Below are 15,834 nucleotides of genomic sequence, written 5' to 3'. Positions count from 1 at the left end.
TCCCTACAGGGGACAGTCACACCAGGCTCCCTACAGGGGACAGTCACACCAGGCTCCCTACAGGGGACAGTCACACCAGGCTCCCTACAGGGGACAGTCACACCAGTCTCCCTACAGGGGACAGTCACACCAGGCTCCCTACAGGGGACAGTCACACCAGGCTCCCTACAGGGGACAGTCACACCAGGCTCCTTACAGGGGACAATCACACCAGGCTCCCTACAGGGGACAGTCACACCAGGCTCCTTACAGGGGACAGTCACACCAGTGTCGTGTCTTTGGGTACCATTAAACGGAAGACATGTTTATCAATTAACTCCCTGTAATTATTATCACGCGATTAAACTGATTAATCGTTTAATTGTAATTAACTAGGAGATCGGGGCACCAAGGAGAATATTCAGATTACAAAGTTATAATTTTCCTAACATAACTTTCCTATATTATTATATAGGCGGATTATCTTCTGGTTTAAATGGTGTATTTTACCTCTAGTCCAGTCTCATTCCAAACGTCGTAAATTGTTGTATCTGCACGAACCCAGTCTTTACTAAAATCATCCATACATCAATTGTCTTAAAATCATTTATTTACTACACTAAGTAATTAACAGAAAAACATACAAACAGTAATTATCGTCACAAAGGATTGGTAGAGGAATGTGCCCTTGTGGGCTAAACAGGCAGGTCGGCCTGTTGAACAATGGGTCATAAACGGTCAGCTGAGAATGCACACCTACAGAGTTCATTAATATTAACAATTGACAATTGAAGGCTCACTCATTCGGGAACAATTGCAATCAATATATATTTACGCTCAGTGTATCGTCGTGATCCTTGTTCGAGAGTTCTGTTCTGTTGGGGAGTTTTGTCCGCGTTCTCTCTCTCTCTCTCTCTCTCTCGGTTAGAATGGATCTTTCAGAGCGACATTCATTAATGTCGTCATAGAATGGTTGTTTCGTTGGTCTTCGCGTTCGATGATATAATTTACTTAGCTGCAGACTAATAATTAATATCAAAGACTTGTTCTTATTCTGTCAGTGTCGATAGTCTAAAAGTTAACCACGTGGTATAGTTCACTTTCAGTAGAGTACTTGGATGGTCAAACCTCTGGCCATAGAGTGTAGGCCTGGTCTGAAGAAATGTAAATCAGGGGGTGTTTTATAGTGCCCATAGAACAGGCTTGTCAAATGACGCCTGGTCCTGTATGGGTCCCTGGGGGCGTGCCTATGACTGAGTTAGATTTGGTTAAAGAAATACAATTCTATCACATTAAATCAGTACAATAGCATCTCAATGTCTTACAAAAGCTTTATCCTTATTAATACATTCTATACAACCATTATGATGCTATTATATAAACAGTTTTATGGTAATATGGCTATATTGTCTCTTCTGAGTATCACAAAATTGTACCAAGCGGATCAGTTCGTAGCTGGATTCTTCACCAATCTTCCATACCTTCTCCAGAACACAAAATGTCGCTTGGCTCTCCAATTCTATGAGTTGGAAGAATTTCCTGTGTCTCTCTATGGGCCATGTGGCCAGAGACTCTCCTGGAATTTTAGAGTTTTTACGATCCTTTACACACAGGGTGGATTGGGGGGAAGGTAGGGGGTGGTGGTGCAAAAGGGAGGGGTCAACTGTCCTCCCTGTACCAAAAGAGGCCAACGTCATGACATACCCCCCCTGGTGGTTTGGATCTTGTTTATCCTGCAAGTTACAAATCAACATAAAATCATGACCACGTGATGTCCCATTGGTAGATCATCGTTGCAGTCCTCTCTGGTGGTTGAACTTGGTAGGCTCGCTGAAAGCGGAGCCGTCCACCACAAGGATGGGCAGTTGATGTCCGGTTGGTGATCGCCGTTGCGGTCTCCTCAATTGGTGTACCTTGGTAGGTTCCCTGGAAGCTGTAAAGTACCCCAGGAAGGGCCAGGGGATGTCCTGGTTGGTGATCGCCGTTGCGGTCCCCCCCTCTGGTGGTTTACCTTGGTAGCGGGCATGCCGCCACAAGGATAGGCTGTGGGTGTCCGGATTTGGGGTCGCCGTTCCGGACCCGTCGTCCAGACTGGAAGATCTGGGCAGTAACTTAGGCAGATGTTAACAACGCACACACACTCATGAAATATATATAATTACATTCATTCCCCAATGAGCGGCGTTGTGGCACTAAGTGATGGTAGTATGGGGACTTTGTTTATGGCTCTATCACTTCCTATGTGTCAAAGGAACTGAACCGAAAAGGAATGAAAGCATAAACAAAACCAAAATATACAAAATATAGTTCTCACACCAAAAAAATTATCTAATTGGACTGTATTCTATATACGTCCAATGTTCTGGCAAAATGATTATCATGGCATTGTCTCTAATGCCATATGTAGGGTTTTCCTACTTGGTGTGTTGCTTAGGCGCTATCCTAAGTTGATAACTATATGATAAGTCTACAGCTGTAATGCACTAGTTTTGGGCAGTCTACAGGTATGACCTACGGACTTCTGGGAAGAAAACTGGTGAGTGCTGTAGAGTCAAAGGCCTAGAAGTAAATGTCCAACTTTACTAAGGCTGGTATATTGCTTGGGCCCTTAAGTGGTCCTAGCATAAATCCTAATTGGATGTTCCGTTGTGCATGTGTGTTTATGCTTACACAAGCGCGCATGTCAAGGGAAGAAAACCAAGTATCCGGGCAGATTACAACTTGTTCAGAATGAGTCTGACGTAGTCAGGTAATTTTCAGGTCAATGCCTGGAGGTCAGTCAGAATTGGTGTCAAGGGAGTCTGTAGTAGTTTTTCTACAAGTCACTGTTTCTTCCACTTTTGTAGTGGCGATAGGTATGAAGTCTATTTCATAGCTATGTTGTCCACGGAGGAGCTAACCTCACGACGGAAGTACTCTTTAAGTATTGGACCAGTCATACGTGGTGTGATCATGGTTCATGACTTCTAATAATTTTCCTCCTGAATGGAGGGTCCTATTTATTAGTGACATGTGTGTTAACCATTGGAAGAGTGCACTGGAGATTCCCATCCACGTGTTGCACTCTGAGTGACTCCTATGTCGCTGTTGTCAATGGTAATTTGATTGGTTAAGTCTCTAACCTTCTTACTGATTGTAGCTGGACTGACTGTTGCTAGTATTGGTACTGGTACTCAAGGGGACCAGTTATCCTACCGATTTATTCTGAAATATTATCTACCTGAATACATGATTGGAGCATTTTACTAGTTGTATTGTAGTTGAACCTACGCATGGCAAAGAATGATTATTGATGCCATTAGTTTTGGAGGTGGACAAGTCCACTGGACTTCCTTTACGACCAGTGTGGTACACCTCAGTACTATCTTAGATGTCTTCTAAGATAATCCCCGTCTAGGGGCCTGTCTGCTCCTCACTGTTCTCATAGGAGAGTTTACAACTAGATTTGATTTATGCTCTGGCGGCCTCGTACGGTGTTGTCCGTAGTCTTGACCCCCCCACCGGCCTCGATGAGGCTTATCATGGGTCTGGGCTACTATTCCCCCCCTTTGTGCCTCGGGACCCCCCCACCAGCGGGTGGTGTTGGTGTCCGATGCGCAAATGAAAAGGTCAGACCCTATGTACGAGTTGTCAGCGGCCGCATTTTTATGAGAGTGGCTGTAACCTTTCAACCAAATCTCCTGGTGTTTGTGCTTCAAAACGCTCAGTGGCTGTCGAGGCATGTCAGTCACCACCGCGTCCGCGTGTGGCAACCTCTTCATTACCTGCGAACTGAGACGAGGATATCGGTCTGTGATATCGCAAAGTGTTTCACAAGTGGGAGTCATCGGGTCAGTTGCTGGACTGACGCCATTAGTGTCATTGTAAGGGGTGACAGTCCCCAACAAAGCAGAAGGTGTATCATCGGAAGCAGAGTATACTCTGCGCATCAATGTTTTTCTTGCTGGGACGGCCGCAGTGCTTGCGGAAGTGTCCAAAGAGGAAGAAAAGTTAATCTCAACTACCGTATTACATGACTGCAAGGAGGAGGGAAGTTGCTTATTCACAGAGACAGCTGGCTCGAAATCATGAAAAGAATGGTCAATCAGGTTGGCTGATGGAATGTGTCGAGATATCGTACTATCTCCGTGGATCGAATTTTGTACCAAGAGGTTTCTAAACGTCTTTTTCTCAAGGGGTGCTTTCGACAGATACCCCTCGTGAAGGACTGCGTTGCAGCTAGCGTTAGGGGGAGACGGTGTGGTCAGTGGAGAAGGCACTGTGGCCTGTGACCATACCTGGTTGGTTTTCCAATCCATCAATGGGAGTAACCGATCCATCAAGTCTGCGCCAAGTAGCAGGGTTACAGTTTCGAGGCTGGTAACATACACAGGGTGAACGAGCGATACGTCCTGGAAGTGTAGTTTCAGCATGACTCTCGATGTGAGAGGCGAGGTAGTCTGAGTGACCCCTCGAAGTTTAGTGTCGCATCGTTCCACTTTTAACCAACGTTTAGTTGGCTTCAAAGCCCTTTTGAGATCATCAAACAATGTTTGAGAGATGAGTGATATTGTCGCACCCGAATCAATTAGCGCATGACAAGCTAAGCAGTCCTCCAGGACTGTTTCCAGGTATGGCCGTTTAGATTCGTGGTTAGTGGACATATTCCCCACAAAGTGGAGTGGTCGTTCGCAACGACGTGATGTGCCATGTCTGTTCAAGATGGAAGCAGATTGACTTTTCTGATTTTGAGTGGGCTTGGCTTTAACGAAGCGTTTGACCTTTTTCTTCGCAACTTCTGTATCAGAGTCTATAGACAGAGCCCGGGGGCTTGTTTCTTGATCAAGCGGGCCCTGGATAGGGTCTTGAATGAGAGCGGGAGAAATTTGAACTTTAACGTCCATGCTATGGGTGTTAATTCCTGCGGACCTGGTGTCCGGTAATTCCCCGTCTAGTCCTTGTGACTTATCTTTTACCCTTTTCTCAAATTGTTCTCGCTTAAGTTCTTCCCGTAGTGGGACTTCTGGAGAACATTGGTCTACATTTTGATCGTCCTTCAACCCTTTGTTACCCTTGTGCTCTGACACTTTTTGTGGGTTGGGTGCAGGAACGTAGCGAACTGGTCGATTGTAGCGGTAGTCATGTTGATGGCTACGTACTTTACAGTTATTTTGACCGCGGAGGTTATTGGAATCATAGTTTCATGGTAGAAACTGTTGTTGTGCGTCATCTCTCGACGCTCCAATACCTGATAATGCACCCTCTAACTGGAGTGAGTGCTCCTGGTTAAACTTCAAAACTGAGTGGTCAGGGCTCTTAGCGTTGTGAACATTTGATGCCTCAAAAGCTGTGCTTGCAAGCTCTCTGAGTTGTAAGATAGGCAAGCCAACGTGGGCTGCAGGGCCCAAGTAGGTAATGAAGGTGGGATACATGTTCGACAGAAACATTTGTTTGAATGGTAACAGCTCTTCCATTCCTGTTTCTGTGAGTAGGCCAAAGTAAGCTGAACGAAGCCTATGATAGAAAGCTTGTGGGTGTTCGTTCCGAGCTTGTTTGACGGTGTTAGCCAGTGAGCTATCGTGTTTGCAAGTCGCAGAACCACTGAATTCTAATTTCAAAGCTGTGGCAAGTTTAGCATAGTCATTTAGCACGTGTTGCTGTTGTAGACGAATGAACCTCGTCACGTGTCTATTCGACGTTCGCTTCAACAGGTAAACCCTGTCAGAACCCGTAGCATTCGGGTAGCCACCCAACGCGTCCTCTATGTCAGCTAGGAACGTCTCAGTATCGTTTGGCTGACCTGGAACGGGGTCAAAGGTGGGGAAATTCTTGACGAGTTTGTCAAGGTATTCCGTGCCAAGCGGGCGGAGAGGGTTGGCTTCATCCTGTGGAGAGATTGGGGCCGAAAGGCCAAGAGAAGAAGCCAAGCCTTGTTGTTGTTGGCCAAGAGGCGCCATATTACTCAGTGCCGAAGGGCCAAGAGGAGAAGACTGAGGGACACATGAGGGAGGCAAGGTCTGAAACCTATTGTCTTCACTCCTGTGAGTACAGGGCTCCGGTTGCTTGGATGGGAAGTCGCGCTGTAGAGCGTGACCATTCTGGATTTCCTCCAGATGGTACCTAAGGGTGGAATTCTGCTGCATTACACCTGCTCCTTTCGGTCTCAAACTTATCTGTCATGGTTTGCAGATAGAGGTCTTGAGTACGGAGCGAGAGATTCAGTGATGAGATTTCCTCTGCTTGCTTAGAAATCAATATTTCCAACCTCATCAACTGAGTTCTCTCATCATTCATTTGGTCAGCGACTTCAATAAGTTCTGCTGATTTATCATCCAACTTTGTTACTGTGTTCATTAACTGATCGTCTTTGGTCTGCAGCGCTTTGAGGAGCACCGTGTTATTTTGAGTAACATTCAACAAAACAGCATGCATGTTGTCAAGTTGAGCACTCCTGTTTGTAGATAACTCTTCAGATTTATCTAGTTTGGCATGGACATCATCGTATTTAGTTTTGGCTAAATCGAGTTGTTCCTGTAGAAAACGATTTTGTTGAAGAGCTTGTGCTTGTTCATCGTCATACGTTTTTGCAATTACATTTAATTGTTCAGTTTTCGAACGCAGTTCCATAGCTAGCAGAATTTTTCCCTTTTCTGCATTTGTCATTGGTTTCCCGGTTCTCTCCACCTGTCCCTTTATGTCTACCGTTACCTGCTCGTGCTTCAGCTGTGCACTGCGGTATTGGACAGATGGCAATCTCGGATGGCAAGACATCAGAGCTAGACTGGAGAGAACCTTTACGAGGCCTGCGCCCGATGGTTGATTTTGGAAAACATTGTTGTCTGCTTTTCCACTAATGGGATAATTAGGGTTGTTATCGCTGCTGAGGTCAGAGATCAATCCATTTACGGGTGGAGGTTCACTAATTAGCGGGCGAGTGGGGACCACCCCCTCTGATAGCTTGCACATTATTAGAACATTTGAAAGGAAAAAATGTTTTTCCTAATTTTCCAAAATTTGGTTTTGGAATGTGGAAAACTGCAAAGACGATTTTAATCTATTTATAGACGTTAATGAACCATCAGTACTGTACAGTACTGTGGAAGTTGGACGTGAATGAATTTGCAAAAGCAAATTGAATTAATCAATGCCAATGATTAGTCCTACCTGGGTAGGCTATCTGGGTATTAAACTTGAATTACCTGAGAGGTTGCTTCATCCAGGTTAATATGCAAAGTTTAAGTTGTCTCATTTAATTGGAAGAACCTAGAAAGGTATGTTCGACAATTTAACTAAATAAATTGAATGAGACGATAATCCATACAATCTCCATTGATTGGATATCATAAGTGTAAACCGTAGTTCAAATGTTGGGACCCTTCACCACTAGGGTACGCTCCTCCCTGGGGCTGAGCCACATGGGATTCACTCCCGTCAGTAATGGGTTTGGTGAATGTGCTTTGCTAAAGCAGATTTTACTGATTAATCTATTTATGATATATCAAACCTGTATAGGCTATCTGGGAATTAACTTTGAATTACCTGAGAGGTTGCTTCATCCCGGTTAATATGCAAAGTTTAAGTTGTCTCATTTAATTGGAAGAACCTAGAAAGGTATGTTCGACAATTTAACTAAATAAATTGAATGAGACGATAATCCATACAATCTCCATTGATTGGATATCATAAGTGTAAACCGTAGTTCAAATGTTGGGACCCTTCACCACTAGGGTACGCTCCTCCCTGGGGCTGAAACGTCAGTAAAGGGGTTTTACTGACTGTGCCTTTCTAAAGCAGATTTTACTGATTAATCTATTTATGATAAATCAAACCCGTATAGGCTATCTGGGAATTAACTTTCAATTAACCTGAGAGCATTGCTTCATCTAAGTTAAGTTTGGAAAAAGTTAATCATGTCTCATTGTAGACGCCCAATCAATTTTGGATATTATTTGAAAGATCCACTTGAAAAGATAAATCTGGCAATTTCACTTGTTAGTTAAATTGAATGAGACGTCATATCCAGTCAATTGTGATTGTCTGGATATGTTACCGTGCTCCACGTTTGAATTTCCCCTAGAGATGTACTGGCAATTCTTCACCACCAGGGTGCAGAATGCTGAAATTAAACGGAAGTACAAAGGTCGGACTTCCGTCGCGCTAGCGGAGAAATTTTAAACGTGTTACGGTGGAGGGTAAAATGTTCCCTCTCTGTTAGCTTACCCGTAATGCTAAGCTATTGCTACTTGGTTCAGGAGTATCCTTCCAAGCACCAAAATAGGAAAGGGTGGGTTTTCTAGTGATGTCTCACCTTAACCCCCTTCAGCCTATTCTGCTGGCGTTTATGCTGACCGGAGCGACACGGTACTTAACTACAAATACGCATACGGTCTGCCCACACTGTCTTAGTGCGGTAGGCAAATTATTCGGCTCGGTTACCGGACAGTTAACTTCTAATTTCTAACCTTACTCTAGAAGTTAATATTTACCGACAGAAATAGTACCGTTTGGCCTAACGGACTAAATCTGGAATTTATCCCTCACTGCTATCGACACAAGACCGGAGCTACTCTAAATAGCTTCTCTCAATGGAAAATGCACAATCACTTTGTTTACATAGCAGGCTGTTTGTACAATTCTGTTTGCACAATTGATATATAGAATTTCACAGCAAAGTCCAATTCTATCTTAGATTCCTCACACGTGGGCTCCAAATGTCGTGTCTTTGGGTACCATTAAACGGAAGACATGTTTATCAATTAACTCCCTGTAATTATTATCACGCGATTAAACTGATTAATCGTTTAATTGTAATTAACTAGGAGATCGGGGCACCAAGGAGAATATTCAGATTACAAAGTTATAATTTTCCTAACATAACATTCCTATATTATTATATAGGCGGATTATCTTCTGGTTTAAATGGTGTATTTTACCTCTAGTCCAGTCTCATTCCAAAGGTCGTAAATTGTTGTATCTGCACGAACCCAGTCTTTACTAAAATCATCCATACATCAATTGTCTTAAAATCATTTATTTACTACACTAAGTAATTAACAGAAAAACATACAAACAGTAATTATCGTCACAAAGGATTGGTAGAGGAATGTGCCCTTGTGGGCTAAACAGGCAGGTCGGCCTGTTGAACAATGGGTCATAAACGGTCAGCTGAGAATGCACACCTACAGAGTTCATTAATATTAACAATTGACAATTGAAGGCTCACTCATTCGGGAACAATTGCAATCAATATATATTTACGCTCAGTGTGTCGTCGTGATCCTTGTTCGAGAGTTCTGTTCTGTTGGGGAGTTTTGTCCGCGTTCTCTCTCTCTCTCTCTCTCTCTCTCTCGGTTAGAATGGATCTTTCAGAGCGACATTCATTAATGTCGTCATAGAATGGTTGTTTCGTTGGTCTTCGCGTTCGATGATATAATTTACTTAGCTGCAGACTAATAATTAATATCAAAGACTTGTTCTTATTCTGTCAGTATCGATAGTCTAAAAGTTAACCACGTGGTATAGTTCACTTTCAGTAGAGTACTTGGATGGTCAAACCTCTGGCCATAGAGTGTAGGCCTGGTCTGAAGAAATGTAAATCAGGGGGTGTTTTATAGTGCCCATAGAACAGGCTTGTCAAATGACGCCTGGTCCTGTATGGGTCCCTGGGGGCGTGCCTATGACTGAGTAAGATTTGGTTACAGAAATACAATTCTATCACATTACATCAGTACAATAGCATCTCAATGTCTTACAAAAGCTTTATCCTTATTAATACATTCTATACAACCATTATGATGCTATTATATAAACAGTTTTATGGTAATATGGCTATATTGTCTCTTCTGAGTATCACAAAATTGTACCAAGCGGATCAGTTCGTAGCTGGATTCTTCACCAATCTTCCATACCTTCTCCAGAACACAAAATGATGCTTGGCTCTCCAATTCTATGAGTTGGAAGAATTTCCTGTGTCTCTCATTGGGCCATGTGGCCAGAGACTCTCCTGGAATTTTAGAGTTTTTACGACCCTTTACACACAGGGTGGATTGGGGGGAAGGTAGGGGGTGGTGGTGCAAAAGGGAGGGGTCAACTGTCCTCCCTGTACCAAAAGAGGCCAACGTCATGACACCAGGCTCCCTACAGGGGACAGTCACACCAGGCTCCTTACAGGGGACAATCACACCAGGCTCCCTACAGGGGACAGTCACACCAGGCTCCCTACAGGGGACAGTCACACCAGGCTCCCTACAGGGGACAGTCACACCAGGCTCCTTACAGGGGACAATCACACCAGGCTCCTTACAGGGGACAGTCACACCAGTCTCCCTGCAGGGGACAGTCACACCAGGCTCCCTACAGGGGACAGTCACACCAGGCTCCTTACAGGGGACAATCACACCAGGCTCCCTACAGGGGACAGTCACACCAGGCTTCCTACAGGGGACAGTCACACCAGGCTCTTTACAGGGGACAGTCACACCAGGCTCTTTACAGGGGACAGTCACACCAGGCTCCTTACAGGGGACAATCACACTAGGCTCCCTACAGGGGACAGTCACACCAGGCTCCCTACAGGGGACAGTCACACCAGGCTCCCTACAGGTGACAGTCACACCAGGCTCCCTACAGGGGACAGTCACACCAGGCTCCTTACAGGGGACAGTCACACCAGGCTCCCTACAGGGGACAGTCACACCAGGCTCCCTACAGGTGACAGTCACACCAGGCTCCCTACAGGGGACAGTCACACCAGGCTCCCTACAGGGGACCACCAGGCTCCTTACAGGGGACCACCAGGCCCCTTACAGGGGACCACCAGCTCCCTACAGGGGACAGTCACACCAGGCTCCCTACAGGGGACAGTCACACCAGGCTCCCTACAGGGGACAGTCACACCAGGCTCCTTACAGGGGACCACCAGACTCCTTACAGGGGACCACCAGGCTCCCTACAGGGGACAGTCACACCGGTCTCCCTGCAGGGGACAGTCACACCAGGCTCCCTACAGGGAACAGTCACACCAGGCTCCCTACAGGGGACCACCAGGCTCCTTACAGGAGACATTCACACCAGGCTCTTTACAGGGGACAGTCACACCAGGCTATTTACAGGGGACAGTCACACCAGGCTCCCTACAGGGGACAGTCACACCAGGCTCCCTACAAGGGCCAGCACACCAGGCTCCCTACAGGGGACAGTCACACCAGGCTCTCTACAGGGGACAGTCACACCAGGCTCCCTACAGGGGACAGTCACACCAGGCTCTCTACAGGGGACAGTCACACCAGGCTCCTTACAGGGGACAGTCACACCAGGCTCCCTACAGGGGACAGTCACACCAGGCTCTCTACAGGGGACAGTCACACCAGGCTCCTTACAGGGGACAGTCACACCAGGCTCCTTATAGGGGACAGTCACACCAGGCTCCTTACAGGGGACAGTCACACCAGGCTCCCTACAGGGGACAGTCACACCAGGCTCCCTACAGGGGACAGTCTCACCAGGCTCCCTACAGGGGACAGTCACACCAGCGGTGGACTCGCACCAACCTGTCACTTCAAAAGCACTCAATGGTCTTGAAGTCTCTGCATTTGCACTTTATATTTATTGTGGTACAGCGTGATGTAAGCAGAATTCAAACAATTCCAATGCAAGAACCCAACAAAAATGTATCCCTCTACATGTGTGTATAATCTTAATTCAGTGAAGGTAGTCATGTCTCTCTGTGTGTGTGTGTGTTTGGCGGTGGAGAACGTGTCCCGTCCTGTCCCACTGTGAACCAGAGGTGGGAATAGGATGATACTCTTCTCATCAATTAGCTAAAAAAAAACTATACTTAAAAACTGGAAATCAGCTAATACCCCGTCGTTCACGCAATGTAATGGTCTAATACTTTATGATCAAAAAACAGAGAGAGCGTGGGCGACAGAGAGAAACAGAATGGTGCAGTTTGAGGCCATGTGGCAGAAAGTGATGCGGGCGCTGGTGACTGGGTTGGGGCTAGTGTGTCTGGGTAGATGTGATGTAGTGATGTTTGTATGATGTAGTCGTTTGTATGTGTATGTTTTGTATTGTTTATTAAATATCCAATTAAATCGTATAAAATAATACAATAAAATGAAAAGCATAAAGAATGAGATGAATCAGCAGACTTGTCTCTTCAGTTTTCCTACAACTTGGTGTTTGGGCATTCTAGTCATTCTAGTAAAATATGTATTTGTTTACAGACATGTTGTATTTGAATAAGTGTTTGTCTCAGTCTGTGTCTATGTGTGTCTGTGTGTGCGTGAATAGTTGAAAAAGAGAACACGTGTGACAGTGGCTGAATAGAACAGGTTCGACACAACTGATGTTAAAACCTCAGTTTGTATTGATGAGGATTCTCTGCCCTCTTGATTCGGTGGAAGAAAGAGAGCAGTAGCCGATGTTGACACAGGAGGTTACGGCTTGCCTTGTGCAGCCGTAACATTCCCACCACTGTCTGTTTGTAGTGGTGCTGCCTACAACCAAATTCAGGGTCTATCTCCATAGCAAGTACTCCAGACATCCCTATTTGAATTGGTCCACCTGTTTTTGTATTTTCTCCCTAATAACGGTATTACAACTAATTCCTCAGAACTAGCAGAGAAGGAGGCACCAATCTACAGTTTATCTCTGATCGTCATGGCTCTAAACTCCAGCTACAGGCACTTTCTCAAAAACGGATTCAAAATGTAAGTGCTTACTTAGTGGCATACGACATAGCAGAGGATACACGTCTAGAGTCTAGGTTCTACACAGCAAAGCAGAGCTTTAGCCAACTGCCAGGGTTGTACAGGCATCGTTTTCTCTCGCCTTCTTTTCTTTTCAAGTGAGAAAAAAGAATATCCTGTTAATTGACAACGCTGGAGGGACAAGATTTCTGAGCCTCACACAGAGGTTTCCGTAGAAACTTTGGAAGGCTATTTTGTTCCAATTTGCTCTGTGGTGTTAACTTAAGATCAGAAGCCTAAAGGCCAAATGGTAACCATACAGTATATTAGCCTGCAAGTTTTATTAATCCAGCTGGAAGGTATATATTGTATCTTTGGCAGATTTATATTCATGAAGTCTATAAATTAAACGACAGTAAATTAGCCTTTAAATGTCAGTCTACACTATTTGGTTTATTTGAAAAACTTTAACTACAATGAACTTGTTTGAGATTTAGTTGGGGTTAGCGAGCCATCTTTTCTCTGTCCCTTTCTCCCTTCACCCACCCCACCCCATGAAACCTAAGAAACTCCAGTTTAAATGCCATTCCAGGTCCGCCCTCTCACCGCCATTGTAAAAGTTGGCGGTGTGAGTACGAGAGTGTATGCGGTTCTTTGTAGCACTCCACACTACTTATGGGAAGGAGACGAACGACTAGTGTGAATTGAAAGACTCACCCCTCCCCGTTCTCTGTCTCTCCTCTCTCTCTCTCCATGAAATAGGTTTCTAAAGGGTAGAACAGCCCTCAGCCCATCCCTGTAGCCGCAGGACCATGTGCCAGTGATGACTAGCTGGTGAGTACTGTGCTTCGTTCTCTTCTGCTACAGTTTGATCAAGTTTAAAACTTTATCATCCGTTTTTGGGATTAAAATGGAAATATGTCTTTGGGATGGCGCATGCGCATATCGATAGGATGCATTGGGAGATAGTAGCTCAGTTTTGTACCGTCAAAACTGTGATTATATGTAGAAGCCAGACAACATAGTTTAAATCAAGCCTTTAAAATCTATAGATCAATATATCCGCAAGTAACTGGTAGAGAGTGAGCGGTGCATTATACACAACAACGAACCCATCTGTGTGTAAAGATACACTGAGACTCGACCACAACAAGCCATGGCTTCTCTTGGAGGAAAAGACAAAGAACAACTTGGAGAGAGCAGCGAACAGCTGAAGGATGTCCAGGAAAACATGCTTTCAATGCTCTTAATGCTCACCAAAACAAACAAACTGTTACAATCTGTAGTTAAAAAAGTGTATTTTCTCAAAAGGAAAGTAGAGCCTATCTTGTCAAATATGTATAAACAGGGTGGGCACGTGGACGATCAAGACAACAAAATTGGCCTTCTGGAAACAAAGGTGCAAACTTTAGAAGATTAGCTGGATCATCTAGAAAACAGATTGAGACAAAATAATATAAGAATATTGTCCCTACCGGAAGATGAGGAAAAAGGGGACCTTTCCAGCTACGTGATCAAACTGCTATCGGAGGAGCTTGGCGTGGATGTATCCCCAGAGGATCTGGAGCGCTGCCAGCGGATCGGCGTGAAGCAGAAGAACTCTAGATACCCTCGCATGGTAATCTTTAAGCTGTGGAACTATCCGACCAAAGTCAACATTCTGAGGGCACAGTGGGGGAAGGAGATCAAGGTCAAGGGCCAGTCCCATTGATTCATCCAGGACATGTCTACTAGGCTGAGTTAAAGTCCTGAACAGGCTGCAGGAAAACTTTACAGTTGAAAGAGAGCCCAGTGCCCTGAGGAGAGGTGGAAAAAACACACTAGGCTACATACAGTGATGCCTAAGACCAGCTTATCGTAAATTGAGAAAATATTCCTTCCAATACAATCTGAACTCTATTGTCCCCAGTAACTGTTCTTCTCTAGGAAGTAACTATAGAATTAGCCTATGCCAATGAGATACATGGACACTGAAAGGACAATATAAAAGAGGATGTAAGTCAATAATTGTCAATAATTGTTCTATGGATGTGTGTGTCCGTGCTCGTGCGCACATGTGTGTGGGTGTGTGTGCGCGTGTGTGTGTGTGTGTGTGTGTGGGCCAGAGGGTGTGAGTGGGTGCATGTGTGGGTATGTATCTGTGCATATGAATGGGAGAATGAAGGAGGGTGAATTTGAATATGTGTAGGATGGCGGGAGAGAATGGGTGTGCTGAGGCACAGGGGATATGTTGTGTGTGAATGAAGGAGAATGGATAAGTAAGTAGATGTATAGAGGGTTGTAAATGTGTTTGAGAAGAAGGGAGGGGAGAAAGACAGAGGTTGGGATAAACTTGGCCTGGGTGGGTAAGGGAGGGCAAGCAAGGGAGGTGGTTGGTGGGTAAGGGTGGGTAAGGATGGGAGGGTGGGACAAGCTTGTCTTGGTGGGACAAGGGGGAGTAAAGATGGGAGGTGGGGATACGCTTGGCTTGGGGGGACAAGGGGAAGTAAAGATGGGAGGTGGGGATACGCTTGGCTTGGGGGACAAGGGGGAGTAAAGATGGGAGGTGGGGATACGCTGGCTTGGGGGACAAGGGGAAGTAAAGATGGGAGGTGGAGATATGCTTGTCTTGGGGGGACAAGGGAAGTAAAGATGGGAGGTGGGGATACGCTTGCTGGGGGGACAAGGGGAGTAAAGATGGGAGGTGGGGATACGCTTGTCTTGGGGGGGACAAGGGGGAGTAAAGATGGGAGGTGGGGATACGCTTGGCTTGGGGGGACAAGGGGAGTAAAGATGGGAGGTGGGATACGCTTGGCTTGGGGGGACAAGGGGGAGTAAAGATGGGAGGTGGAGATATGCTTGTCTTGGGGGGACAAGGGAAGTAAAGATGGGAGGTGGGGATACGCTTGGCTAGGGGGGGACAAGGGGAGTAAAGATGGGAGGTGGGGATACGCTTGTCTTGGGGGGGACAAGGGGGAGTAAAGATGGGAGGTGGAGATACGCTTGCGGGGGACAAGGGGGGACAAGGGGAGTAAAGATGGGAGGTGGAGATACGCTTGGCTTGGGGGAGACAAGGGGGAGTAAAGATGGGAGGTGGGGATACGCTTGGCTTGGGTGGGATAAAGGGGGGAGAACAGGGAGGGGGTGGTGGAGAGGGATGGATTTGGTTTGGGAAAGAGAGAAGGAAGGACTTAATTATTCTACA

General features: G+C 45.6%; 1 protein-coding gene across 7 annotated transcripts in view; it reads left to right on the top strand.

The window, feature by feature from the left end:
- The window catches only part of sema5ba (sema domain, seven thrombospondin repeats (type 1 and type 1-like), transmembrane domain (TM) and short cytoplasmic domain, (semaphorin) 5Ba), a 325,261-nt gene that overhangs the window by 43,107 nt on the left and 266,320 nt on the right, over window positions 1-15,834 (top strand). For 6 of the 7 annotated variants that reach the window (XM_014165380.2, XM_014165378.2, XM_014165381.2 and 3 more), the window contains exon 2: window positions 13,413-13,484. The exons of the other annotated variant lie outside the window; for it this stretch is intronic. The gene's annotated coding sequence lies outside the window, so the exon portion shown is untranslated. The remainder of the gene's footprint in view (window positions 1-13,412; window positions 13,485-15,834) is intronic. 7 annotated transcript variants of the gene reach the window in all.

This window comes from Salmo salar, chromosome ssa21 (assembly GCF_905237065.1).
Source record: "Salmo salar chromosome ssa21, Ssal_v3.1, whole genome shotgun sequence".
Classification (NCBI taxonomy): Eukaryota; Metazoa; Chordata; class Actinopteri; order Salmoniformes; family Salmonidae; genus Salmo; species Salmo salar.
The sequence above is the reverse complement of the archived record's forward strand: the minus strand, read 5'-3'. Positions and strand labels throughout refer to the sequence as shown.